A 14,531-nucleotide genomic window follows, 5' to 3' on the forward strand; every position below is an offset into this window, starting at 1 on the left:
TTAATTATGGATTTTCAGATATACTTTGCAATTTTCTTCATTTAATCATTATATATTATCAGTCAATTTTATCATGTGTGTACAAATTCAGGGTTTTTTCCCCTCAGGGAAACTTTTATTCGTTTATAATTATAATTTTTATCATGAAACCAATTTCTCATTCATTCTTAACCCAAAACTTAACAAGTATGGTTTTTACAGTGCCCTCTTGCCGGTGACCTGCAGGATCATACCTGTAGTCGAAAAGATGGAGATAATGAATTCTAGTAAGAATGACCACAAACCATAAAGGACTGTGAGGTATAACAGTGACAGGGTGCTCAGCACTTCTTAGTAGATTTTGGCATGTGATTGTTGATTTGATTGCTATTCAAGGAAGAAGGTCATTTTCAATGTTGAATTCTGTAGGGTGGTAAATTCATTCTATCTTTGGTAAACATTTTGTCTTTGGTAAATATAATCATTGTTTTCTAGAAGGCAAAAACGATGCAGTGGAGCTAAAGTTAATTTGTAAGACATTCCAGTCAGCCATTTTAGTTAAAAAGGAATATTAGTGATTTTTATGATTTGGAATTTTATCTTCTACCATCTTTATTAGTATGGTAAAAAAAGTACACTTAGGTTTTTTTTTGTTTGTTTTTTGGTGACTGTGAACGTTTGATGAGGGAGATGAGTGACATTTCTCTCTTCAGCAGGATGAGACTTGGCCTTGCAGTGACTGCAGGCAGCTCCTGGTCCTCTGGGACAGCTGTTGCCTTTCCTGCTTATTAAGACACTGATGTATTTCCTATGGTGTATTAGACACTGTTGACCATGAAGTACCTCAGTTAAATTATATAAATTCACTTCTTAGTATACTGCATAATATTATTAATATCTCCTTCATGACTCGACTGAGGCCTTTGAGTTTAGGTAAATTATGAGACATTACAAACCTAGCAAGGGAGAGAGACAGGATCACTGTGCTAATCAAGCCTTTCTTTCTCAGAGACTATGCTTTTTTTTTTTTTTAATAATTTTATTTATTTATTCCCCCCCCCAAAGCCCCAGTAGATAGTTGTATGTCATAGCTGCACATTCTTCTAGTTGCTGTATCTGGGACGCAGCCTCAGCGTGGCCGGAGAAGTGGTGCGTCGGTGCGCGCCCGGGATCCAAACCCGGGCCGCCAGCAGCGGAACGCGCACACTTAACCACTAAGCCACGGTGCCAGCCCGAGACTATGCTCTTGATGCTAGTGTTTCAGCATCCCTCAGATGCCATGCACTATCAAGTCAAGGTCCACAATTTTGCACAAATAAGGCACTTTAAAATTTGGATATAATGGCATGAAAGAAGTTGTTGCAGTGATGGTGCTTGTATGTTTGTGGGAAAACAAGTGATTAACAAATGGTAAATACTTGTCTGATATTTGTCTGGAAATAAGGGCTCTGAAGTAAAAAATAATATGAGCTAATAGGGAGGCTGAGATGAGTATATACCTTTTCTATGAGGGTAGGAGTGAGTGAGGGTGTCATTATTATTGTTATCTGGGACTCAAGACTTCTATTGATTTAGACCACAGATATTTATGGTGCCTTTTTTGTGTTTAATATTATGGGAGACAATTTTTATTTACCTTTAAATATTTAAAGTGTTATAGTTTTTGGCATTTCCATGTTGCTGCTCTACAGACTGTGTGTGCAATATATATCCCATTAACCATGGGGTTCCTCCCATTTAGAGAAGCAGTTGGATTCCTCTGCACTGTTCCAGCTCATCCTGAGTGTGTTCTATGTGTAGAGTGATATCTATGTGAGTCCACTGTGATCTCCCTGTGGAAACAACAAAAAGAGCTATGGGTGTCTAGAGGCAATCATCCAAGGAATAATTGAGGTGAGCTGCAGGGAGCAGGTATCATTTTGAGTAATATCCTAATTGAATATAAAAGGAGAATTTGGAAACAGTTTCTTTTTATCACAGCAGTGCTGGAAGTCTTTAGATTCAATGTTCCTCAAAGTCCCATAGCCCTTTTAGCTGTTCGCAGGTTTCATTCCCATATGCTTAGACATCCAGCACATGGTGTGGAAAAGTGCAAAACAACAGTAACAGCTACAAGGTTTAACAAAGAGCAAAAGAAAGCATTAATCTTTTCTTTCTTTTTTTTTTTTTTTTAGTGTTAACTTATGTATTGCAAAGGTTTCAATCAAATGGGCATCACAAGAATGTTCTTGGTGGGGGCCAGCCCCGTGGCTTAGTGGTTGGGTGCACGCGCTCCACTATTGATGGCCCAGGTTCGGATCCCAGGCGCGCACCGACGCACCACTTCTCCGGCCATGCTGAGGCCGCGTCCCACATACAGCAACTAGAAGGATGTGCAACTATGACATGCAACTATCTGCTGGGGCTTTGGGGAAAAAAAGGAGGAGGATTGGCAATAGATGTTATCTCAGAGCCGGTCTTCCTCAGCAAAAAGAGGAGGATTGGCATGGATGTTAGCTCAGGGCTGATCCTCCTCACAAAAAAAAAAAAAATGTTCTTGGTGGTGGCATGTATTCCATCTTTTTTTTTTTTTTTTTTTGGTGAGGAAGATCAGCCCTGAGCTCACATCTGATGCCAATCCTCCTCTTTTTGCTGAGGAAGATGGGCCGTGGGCTAACATCCATGCCCATCTTCCTCTACTTTATATGGGATGCCATCACAGCATGGCCGTGCCAGGATCCAAACCTCTGAACCCCGGGCCACCAAAGGGAAGTGGGCAAACTTAACCTCTATGCCACCAGGCTGGCCCCTATTTTCCATCTTTTGATGGCAGTATTAGTATACATTTGTGAAAATTCACAAGTATACCTAAAATATTATATATTTATATAATTAATGGAAAATGAATAACAGTCACTTTCATATGCTAGGAGAATGTTAAACTCTCTTTATCCTTGATTTTTATGCATTCAGTACTTCTTTCTAGTGCTGTGGTATCCATCTTGGGATGAATTGAAGGGCTGAGAAGAATAATTCAGTCCTCAACAGGCCCTTCTTGCAACCCTGTCTTAATTGAGAAAACACACCCTAGCTTCGCACCTGCCCTCATGTCACATTCATAACTAGGAGTGAAGTGAGGAGGCTCCCAGAATCTGTCTTTGATTTTAAATCAGGTTCTGTGGACAAATATTTGGAAATTTTGTGGTTCTGAAACAAAAAGGTGTCTCCTAAGTGGGATCTGTCTGGGGACAGCCTCATTCATGTGCATCAGCATCATGACTTTCCATTATTATCCGCAGACCATTTCCAGCTCTTCATTTCCCAATTCAAGCCTACTTGTGCCTGCTTACTTGGAAACATCTTTAGAAATTTAGACATTCCAAGCAACTAGAAGGATATGAACCTATGACATACAACTATCTACTGGGGCTTTGGGGGGAAAAAACTGAATAAATAAAATCTTTAAAAAAAAAAAAAAAAAAGGAAATTTAGACATTCCACTTTGGAAAATTTCCCTGAGCCAGTGATGGGCGCCTGTGAGTTGAGAGGGTGACAATTCAGTGTTAGAACCCATGTCATCGGCACATCCTGTAAGCCATAACTTTCCCAGCTGTCGCATATTTATCAGACCTGCTTGCTTATTCACACAACACTTAAAAGTGACTGAGTTTGAATGGAGAAACATTGAATTTGTCAAAATAACAATCCCTCCATTAGAATCTCGCTTCACACACCCCCTTACCATAGAGGCTTTAGCAGCCTCCCATTATGCATCCAAGATTCTCTAAATCTCTCATGGTGGACATATGTTGCCCAAGCCTTCTTATACCAAAACTATTCTCCTCATCCTCTGCTGCACAGAATTAGAGAAGCCACTGATCACAACTGATGTAACCTTTTTGTAAATGGAGGCCCTGCCAGGGCCTGACTTGATCTTCCACAGCCAGCTTCCCATTTCCCTTGGGTTGTGAATGCAGGACTCCTTAGGCTAGCTACCCAGAGGCCTCTTCATTGAAGAGATGTGGGTACTTACAGGACGGAGTCAAAGATGGCACTTCTGACATATCACACCTACAGGAGGAAGTGCTTTCCCTTCTTCTCTGATGGGTAGAATAAATTCTGGAGGAGGTCACACCCTTTTTAAAAACATTGGCCACCTCACGAGTGACTTGGGAGCACACAAATGACCAGGGAGTTCATAGACTTTGTGAACAGTGTGCACCACCACGCCTGATGGGGTGCACTGCAGAGTAGCTGTGTTCTTTCCCTGGATCAAACAGGCCTTCCCTGAGCACAGATTGGATCAGATTGATTAGTCAAACTCCAGGTAATTGTGCTAGCAACAGAGAATTCCCTGGCCAAGGATCAAACTCATCTTCACGGTTTTATAGATCCGCTGGCCATTGCCAATGATCTAGCTGTCTCATCCTACCAATAGCAACAATTCCTTATCCAAGGCACTGCTTTGGCATAAAGAACTCTGGGATACCTTGCCTTCTAATACCCAAGTACAAATCGAAGTCACTCCTTACTCTGCACATATTAAACCTCAGTCTCCAGAGGCTCTTTTTATTGCTAAGTGTGATAAATTCACTTGAGTTTCTGAGACACATACTGGCACTTCAGACCTGATGGTGTTTATCTTAGCCCATCGGCCCCTGTGATATGAAACCATTAAGAGGCCTCCAACCTAACGGTCTAGGCAAAATTCCAGGGACTTCCCTTCCCTACCATGGATAAACTAATGACAGACTAATGCACCTGATGTGTAAAATATGTGTCATAGGTAATAAAATCCATGCATATCAAGTTCAGGTTGAGGAATGGGTCCCTACAGCTGATGGCAAATAGACTTTGTAGGGCTCCTCACCCCCTCTGCTGGGCTACCTGCTATGCTGTGCCCGTGGTAGAAACTTATAAAGAAAAATTACTCATCATATCATATGTGATCCTCTTGAAGCCAGAATCAAGGTTTCACCAAAACACTGTAGAAATTATTGATATTATCAACTAATGTCTCAAAATATAAAACATTGGGATTTTGAAAAAGATATTCAATAGATCTTGTACCTCTTATCACCCAGGCTGTAACCCTCTTAGGATGGCCTAATGGCTTACTTAGACAAACCTTGCATTGTTCTAAAGAGATATTCCTGATGTTTGTGTCATTAGTTAGATTCAATCCCAATATTTAGGGCCTATTGCTTTTTCCTGATTATTATTTCCTGCCACCTGATAAGTACAGCCTTTCTATATATAGTAGACATTTCCATCAGAATGGTCACTCCTATAGGTCTTTGTTTTATCGTAATAGTGAACCCTGGCCACCACTCTTATAGCCCACTCTCAGCTCTTCCTCCTAACATCACCCGTAGGCTATGTGTCCTGTGTGTCAATATTTCATTTTTGGGCACCCTCCCTCAAAACCCCTGAAGTCCGCCCAACGCAAATGTGCTGTTTTCCTACCACTTGCACACATGTGCTCATTGTCATGGGCATCACTCATACTGACCTGGGCACACATGTTGTCATTCAACAAAGACATCATTACTGCCAATCAGGAAATGTCCAAAACACTCAAAACACATGTACCAGACAGCTAACGTTTGAGATGTTTTTCCTGAAGGATAACTCCCTGGAAGCCATGGTGGCTGATAAGTACTTGTGTTTGGACTATTTATTAACCAGCCAAGGAGAGTTCTGTTCCCCTAAAAGGGCTGCTTGCTGCATGTGGGCAGGCTATGCTGGCAAGGTGCCACCAATAACAGAAGAAATGAGACAAGAAATTAAACAATAACATTACAAAAATATTTGAACAGATTTGTGTAACCATACTGACACACTTTCCTGGATCTCTCCAACACCTTGGGATATGTGGATTCAAATATTTTTTGAGGCTTTGTGATCCTAATAATAATTTCTTGTGCTTTTCACATGGCTTTTCAATTAATATTCAAATTCAATTTCATTTAATGAGGCGTGTCACCATTCAGTTAATAAGCCGAATAATAAGGAGTGAACTTTAAATGAAGACATTGACGTCATTGTTAATATTTGAGTCTTCATCAGCTTTAGATACCTGCTCACCCCATCTGGCCCACAATGGGTAAATAAGTCAGGAAGGTAGACACATGCCCTTTTTCTTTGTGTGCCAATGGGTAGGAGTGTCAAACCTTGAAAACCTGCAGCCTAACCCCCTATATACTTTATTTATTTTTTTTTTTTTAAAGATTTTATTTATTTTATTTTTTTCCCCCAAAGCCCCAGTGGATAGTTGTGTGTCGTAGCTGCACATCCTTCTAGTTGCTGTATGTGGGACTCGGCCTCAGGATGAACGGAGAAGTGGTGCCTCGATGCGCACCCGGGATCCGAACCCGGGCCGCCAGCATCGCAGCGCGCGCACTTAACCACCAAGCCACAGGGCCGGCCCACCCCCTATATACTTTAAAGGTTCAAGCCATTCTGCCTTGCACAAATCACCCCAGCCTGCTGATCCTTGCCCTACTCTCATTAAAAATATTTTTATTAACTTGATGCTTGTGACAACATAGTCTTGACATCTAATCCCATTTTAGGTAGCATGTTAATTCTGTCCCAAAAAGGGCAATGATAAAACAGAAGGTAACCAATGGAAAATGTCTTTTGGGTGACAAACAAGGTATTCAGTTTAGGGAATTTTTATAAGATGAGGAAAAGAAATAGAAATACAGAGATTCCAGTATGATAATGTTTTTAGATGTATTAGTCACAGAGGAAAACTTTGAAACCACCCACATGAGCTCTAGTGGTAGAATTAACAAGTGAAAATGGAATAGTCTCAGAAGGGAAAAATACAGCAACAGAAGTGAATGGATGGTTTCTGTTCCGATATGTAAAGAGCTCCGAGTGATCATATAATCCTCATAAGAAGAAGCTGAACAACATGAACAGCAGCACCTCTTCTTAGATCAAAGAGAGATTTGAGATTACACGGCAAACCAATGCCCCCAAAATGAGAGACAAGCAAACATAGAGAATGACCGCTTACCTGAAGGAAATACAACTGGAACCAGCAGCCTCTAGGAACACATCAACTGTTACTGATGAATTTGCTGGAGACACAGATTAGACTAGCTTAAGAGTCAAAAGCTTTAGGGAGTCCCGTCTTAGGGAATGTCCTAAAATGTATGTATTTTTCCACCAGAAGCCCAAGGAGGTTCTCCTTGTGAAGATTGGAAAACATTGTCTCATGCTTTATGCAGGAAGTGGGAGGAAAACATTTTGATATACACGGAAAGCATTCTGTGCTCTGTAACTTAGGCCAGACATCAATGAAAACTAATTTGTGAAAGCCTTATCTGATTGTGGAAGGAGCAGTCAGACAACTCCCAGACTCTTCAGGATTTCCCTCTGACAAAAGAGGAGGAATAAAACCTAAGAACCTGTTCTGAAGTTCATAGTCCAGGGATTCTGTCCCATGAAAACATTACAAGTTTAATCATAAAATGAGCGTATTTTCCCTCCCTAATACATTCCCACCATATCAACAGGGCTCCAGTATATAAAAACAGTGGATTAGGGGCTGGCCTGGTGGCGTAGTGGTTAGGTTCACATGCTCCACTTTGGCAGCGTGGGGTTCACAGGTAGGTATCCTGGGCACAGACCGACACACCGCTCATCAAGCCATGCTGTGGTGGTGTCCCACATACAAATTAGAGGAAGACGGGCACAAATGTCAGCTCAGAGCCAATCTTCCTCAGCCAAAAAATAAATTAATAAAAACAGTGGATTAAAACAGAGAATTGCAAGACACAAGACTTCTTAAGATTGAGTTTCTAGTGATACCCAAACAAACCAGGACATTGTATACAGCATAAAGAGTAGTAAAAGAGAAGTTTATAGCAATGAACACCTATATTAAAAAAGAAAGATATCAATTAACAACAGAACTAGAAGAAGAACAACAAACTAAACCCAAAGTACAAAATGAATACTCTGAAAACTACAAAACATGGTCAAAAGATATAAGAAATGTATAAATGGGAAAATATCCAAGATTCATGTTTTCAGGACTTAACATTGTTGAAACTACTCCACAAAATGATCTGGAGATTGAATGCAATACCTATCATAATCCCAGCTGTACTCTTTATAGAAATTGGCAAGCTGTTTCATAAATTATGTGGAATTGCAAGGGAACCAGAATAGCCAAACTAACCTGGAAAAAGAACAACAAAGTAGTAGGGCTAACATTTTGGGATTTCAAAACTTTATGGTAACGAAAGGTAATCAAGATAGTGTGGTACTGACACATGGATAGACATAGAGATCTATGGAAGATTGAGAGTAGAGAAATAAACTCCCACATTTATGGTCAAGTGATCTTTGACAAAGGTACCAAAAATGAGGAAAGAATATTTTTTTCATAAATTTGTGCTGGGCCAACTGGAAAGCCATATGCAAAAGAAAAATACTGTATCCTTAAAACACACAACATACAATGGCTTTCCAAAAAGGATCAAAGACCTAAAGATGAGAGTAAATGTATAATAAAACTATATAAAACATAGGAACAATTCCTAACCTTGGATTTGGCAAAAGTATGTTAGATATGACAGCAAGAGCCATAATGGAGAAAAAATGGGAAATTTGGACTTATGCATTGTGGATTAATACCATGGTACTGATCTTATTGGACCACTGTGTTATATGCAGTCAGTCATTGACGCAAACGTCACTACGTGTGGCATGACTGTATACGGATTATCTCAATAAAATTGTTCATATATGTAAATAAATGCATTAAGAGCTTTGCAAAGCAAAAGAGTTTTACAGTCCCCTCTTAGGCTTATTAGAATTTCCAGGTTAATTAACAGATCCATAACCTGACATAGTTACATTGTGTGTGGTGAGAAAGCTTAATCCATTGTCTACAGTACACATATATCAAATCATCAGGTTGTAATTTTTAAATATAAACAATATTGTTAATTATACCTCAATAAAGCTGGGGAAAAAACTTTCCAAATGCATCCCACATCTACATAATGATTTATTGGTTGTCTTATATCAGTCAATTAGGAATCAATTGCCTTAGGGATATTATAACCATTTACATCTCAAACTTCTCTAGGGACAAAGATAAAAATTGATCTAAAATAAATTTCCCTCCAGTGTAAAATGTAAACTTGAGAGTTCAGTGAACATATCTCTTAGCTTGTGGTGAGTCTGAGGAGTCCCTGTGCCCAGCCAGGGCTGCGTGGTTCCAACTTCCCAAAAGACAAGCACTCTGGGATTGTTTATCTTAAGTTCCCAATGAGTAGGGGTGGGGCAGAGGTGGGTGGAAGGCTGAACATTGGCAAGGAGGAAAAATCAAAATGGAGCGAGATTCTCTATTACAGATGGTGAGGTCACATTTAAATGTCTGTGTTTCTAAACAAGGGTCAAGGTTTCATGTGTGTGTGACAGACTTACACCAAGCCCTTGACCCCTAGAGGACATAAGACCCTCTTGTTGTGAAGCCAGGTACCTGAGAGTTACTGTAAATATTCAATAAGAACATGATTACCTTTGACCTTTTTCCCGACAGAGACACAGATGAAAAGAAGTTAATCTTGTTAATTTGCTATTTTCTTATTTAACCTGAGGGGTGACTCAAGGGTCACAAGGATTTATGGGTTCATTTTGCAGAAGTAAAAGAATGTCTTTAAGGAAGTTATGATCACCAGATAACCAGCCCCCAGCTGCCTTTAACACTCAGAGTCTTGTTTATCTGGAGTGAAAGAAATGTGGATTTCCCCTTTGTCTCTGAAACTTCTCATCCCAAGCCCCTTAGCTCTATAAAGATCCCCTGCTTTCTTCTTTTGTTAAGGTGGATTTGAGAGAACCTGTCCTCAAATCCACTACCCTGTCTCCCCAGCCTAGCACTTCCTAGGACTGGCAATAAATTCCTAAATTTTCAGTGTTGTCTCTCTGCATTCCCAGAGTCAACTTCCCTTCTCGGATTCACAGCATTAGCAACTATTTGTCCTCTATGGTTCATTTCAAACAGAACCAATATTTAACTGTTTACCCTTATTCCCCAGCACCATGGATGGCTCTTTTTTACAGATTATATTTGTCTGTGGATATTTTCCATTAGAAGACAGCAGAACATAACCACCTGGAACTACACTGCATAAAATCCTGTGCGTCTCCCCCCAGGATCCTTCTGGGCCCAGACGTCCTCGGGGAAGGCCTTTGGGTGGAGGGTCCTCTTGAGCAGCTTTCCTGGGTGATCTGTCCTGTCAGTCTTGCCTCTCCTTGTGTTTGTGACCTTGAGAAGATTTATTCATTTATTTAAGTCTCTGTCTTTCAATAAGCGTAATATGTATTTAATCAATAGAGTTTGAAATACAGTGTAAAATATTTCCAAACTAGCAAGAATAAGGTGAATTTCAAAAAAAAAAAAAAAAAAATTCCTGGATTGTATTCCATTTGTTAAGAATTCTGATTTCACTTTTTCTTCCTGAGTGTGTACAAAGATTCTGAGGTCTGTATTTACTTTTGGATGTTTTCAAATGAAATTTCAGGGCTTAGACATGCAGACCACAGGTGTTCAAGTACGATTAATTATTTACAAACCAATTTCTTGCCATGGAGATAATAAAGTGACATCTTTTTTCTCAAAAGAATAGATATTTGGGGTTTTCTGGTTGAACCAGTAAAAGTGCCTTACAATTTTCTTCCCTCCTTTCCACACAAAGGATGAGTTTAACTGATCTTTCTGGACTGTCCAAACACTGGATTCATGTCATTTAAAATATCAGTGGTATTCCAAAGCAACTTCAGTGGGGAGTACACCCTGTAGTCATTGCCCCAAGCCAAGGCTCCCTTGGGCCTGCAAAGGGAAGGACTTGAAGGCCCAGTTGTTTTTCCTGGGGAGCCTCCCCCTGCAGGTGTCCTACTGCTCACACCCCCCATGGAAGGAGCCTCTATACTGAGAGGAGCTGCAGAGCCCTGGAAAGCTGGGGGTGCACGTGCTCATGGGGGACAGGGAGTGATGCCCTTTCTGAGGTTGTGGTTGTGGTTCCTTAGGCCTAGATTTTTGGATGTTATCTTTGAGTTTTGCTTTCACACTGTAGGTGCACTGAGAGTGTAATTTGTGAACATCGAGAAAGTCTGTGAAGATCAGGTGTTCTGTCCCGTGGACAGAGGGTTTATGAATTTGGGAGTTCATTTGGGTCTGAAACTTAAACTGAATCCAGCTGAGTTTTCCTCATTGTGGGAAGGGAAGCCTGAGAGAGGGAGCATTTGCATTATTCCCTGGGGAGGGGAAGGTGTGGAGCTCCCAGAGTTCACTCCTGTAGCTGCTCAGTTGCCCCACCCTCCTCCACCAGGGACTGACCCACTCCAGGGGTTCGGTCTCAACCAAGAGTATCTAGACCTCAAGTCTGGGAATATGGTCAACTTTCATCCTTGTATTCCTTTATCTACTGAAGGTTGCAGCCTTTGATTCTAGTTTCCATTAGCACTTGGGCTTTCAAATGTAAGTTGATGGAGAGGTATGATTGAGAGATATAATGTAAGGTAGGAAAATTGTGGAAACAAATTGAATTTTTGTTCCATTTCGGGAAGAGAAACTCAAGATGTGAGATGGGTGTATTTAAGTTATCAGGTGCTTTTTCCATTTTCACGACAGTTTTTATATGTATCTGTCTGTACAGAGTTTTGACATTTGAAAGGCTGTACTATTCCTTAGGCAAATGAATTCCTATTTTAAAGGATTTGAGGGAAAGCAATTGAATTTATATTTTCATTAGTGTGAGCAAAACACCTCAAGGTTATGGAAACCTTTGAAATTCTCAGTACATTTAAGGGTTAAATTTCAAACCCCTAATGCTTCATAACATGCTGCTTTTTCCTGAAAATACTACCAGTGTAAATATAGTGGAGGGACAAACTATATGTCCCTTGTCATTTTAGTTGGAAAGGAATTTTTAAATCTTTTTTATTGACTGCAGTTTTGTATTCGTTAGTGTTTAAAGGATTAAATCTTGGAGTGATTTCCTATGTAGAAAAGTTAAAATCATTTTAAAATGCAAAAATTAATTAAAAATAAAGATTAAGCAAAGGAAAATATGGCGTATAAAAATTTCTCTCGTTATTTTAAATAAATCATTCATGGGAAGTTTAAAAAAATTCCTAAGAAAAGAAACTAACTTAAGGAGACTCCCTGCCTGCGCGTCCTGCCCCACTCCTCTGCTCTCACTCCAGCCCCCCTCAAATGACCAGTTTTGGAGAACTGCTTCATCCTCCTGTTAGTGCTTCTTTATGTAAAAACAAGCCAGTGTGAATGCCTATTTTTCTTATTCTGTTTGTTCTTGTAATGAGTGCCAAGGGTCCACGTATTTGGTGTTTGGCTTCTGAACACTTAAGCCTCACCCCTCCCTTTCCCCTAGGCCTTCTTGTCTGGACGGGCTGATGAGAAAGCCTGGAGGCTCCTGCACTGTGAGCTGCTGCTGCTGGGCAGCTCCTCCTGTGAGCTGTGCTGCCCTGTGTGCACTGTTCACCCACCACGCCTGGTTCTGTTATGTACAGAGGACTCTGAGTTGGCAGTTTTGATAATTCCTTGTCCTTTGGGAGCAGGAGTATGAGAATGGCCCTCATTACCGTGGGGCAGGGTTGAGGCCTTGGCTGGAACCCATCTGTGTTTAGAGTGAAGCTGTGACTGAGGCTGGGTTTGTCCCTACATTAGGGACGTGTCTTAGGGGGGCAGGAGGATGATTATACCCTGTGAATGAGGTGAGCCCATCACACGGTCACTCCTTAAAAAGGAGTTATTGCAGAGAGATTGTGAGAAATAGAAGAGACAGGGAAAGGCAGCTGGTAGATCATGGGTGGAGTCCACACTCCTGATGGCAGAGGGCTCACTAGGACCCTTAAGGCCCTCTGCTGCTGCTGCCCTGCCTCTACTGCAACAAAGACCGTGACCTTCAGGGCTATAGGGGACAACAGCCATGGCAAGTGTGTGGCACAGCCAAGGCATTAGTCAAACTGGATTTCAGACTGGAGGCCTTAAACTCTATAAAGCAACTAGTTGTTATAGTGGAGGCTCCCAACTCTGAAGACACTGATGTGAGTTTTTGCTCTGGAAGAAAGATGTATCAATACCAGGGTAGAGAGGACACTCCATCCTGCAAAGTATGTCCAATGACCTGAAATACAGAACAGGGAAGGATAGCAGAGAGGGAACAAGAGGAAAAAGGTACTGAAACAAAGGTTCATAATTTGACCCAATTGGAAATCCAAAATATGCTAAAAGAATTTGCACACCAACAAAGATAAAAGGGTGCTCTTTGGCTTTCGCAACTCTAAATCATAGGTTTTGAGTTCATGTTACCGTCTCCTGTAATGCAATAATTCACAACCCTTCATGCAATTACTCAGTGCTACTCAATGCAATTACTCAATTCTCAAATTACAGTTACACCTGGCTGGGATCTCAGTAAATTAAAGCAAGGGATGGGCCGGCCCCGTGGCTTAGCGGTTAAGTGTGCGCGCTCTGCTACTAGTGGCCCGGGTTTGGATCCCGGGCGCGCACTGACGCACCGTTTGTCTGGCCATGCTGAGGCCGCGTCCCACACACAGCAACTAGAAGGATGTGCAACTACGACGTACAACTATCTACTGGGACTTTGGGGGAAAAATAAATAAATTATAAAGCAAGGGACCTCACAATTTTAGGGAAGTTCCCGAATATAACGCAGAGGCCAGATTGGTATACTTCACCTTAACCATCAGAACCCTTTCCCATGCCTCACAGTCAGGACCCATTGTCCTAAAATATCCCACAGTGAGCAGGAAAGCTCTGAATCAAAAATTCCTAAGTTAAAATTCAGTTAAATTAAGTCTTCACCCCTTCCAATTTGGCTTCCCCAAATGGGACTCCATGGTCTTTACCCCTTAGTTACATTAATTAATATGGCCCAGTGGAGATTAAACAGAGCCTTCAAGGATTGAAAACTGTTGTAAGAAACCTACTTAGGGAGAAGTGATTATCCCCAGGGTTTCTACTTTGAACAGCTGAAACTGGCCTGTTCTTAAGTCTGGAAAGAAGGAATGACACCTCACAGTGGATTACTGCAACCTGGAGGCTGTGGCCAAACCAAATACAGCCCTATACCCTGTCCCCAACATTATGGAAATTACTGACTCCACCCAGTCAGCACCTGGTAAACATTCTGCTCTCTCAGATTCTGCTCAGTCTGTTCTGTTCAGTGCTGTGTCCATGGCCTCTCAGCTGCAGTTGGCCTTCCCCTCTGAAGGGACACGATACACCTTTACAGGTGACCTTGTCTTATTGCACTTCACTTTACTGCACTTTGCAGATATTTTGTTTTTTACAAGACTTTCCAGGGGCCGGCCCCATGGCATAGCGGTTAAGTGCGCACGCTCCGCTGCTGGCAGCTCAGGTTCCTATCCTGGGCGCGCACCGAAACACCGCTTCTCCGGCCATGCTGTGGCGGTGTCCCACATAAAATGGAGGAAGATGGGCATGGATGTTAGCTCAGGGCTGATCTTCCTCACAAAAAAAAAAAAAAAAAAGACCTTCC

This window comes from Ceratotherium simum, chromosome 39 (genome assembly GCF_057802395.1).
Source record: "Ceratotherium simum simum isolate JZ-2026a chromosome 39, ASM5780239v1, whole genome shotgun sequence".
NCBI lineage: Eukaryota > Metazoa > Chordata > Mammalia > Perissodactyla > Rhinocerotidae > Ceratotherium > Ceratotherium simum.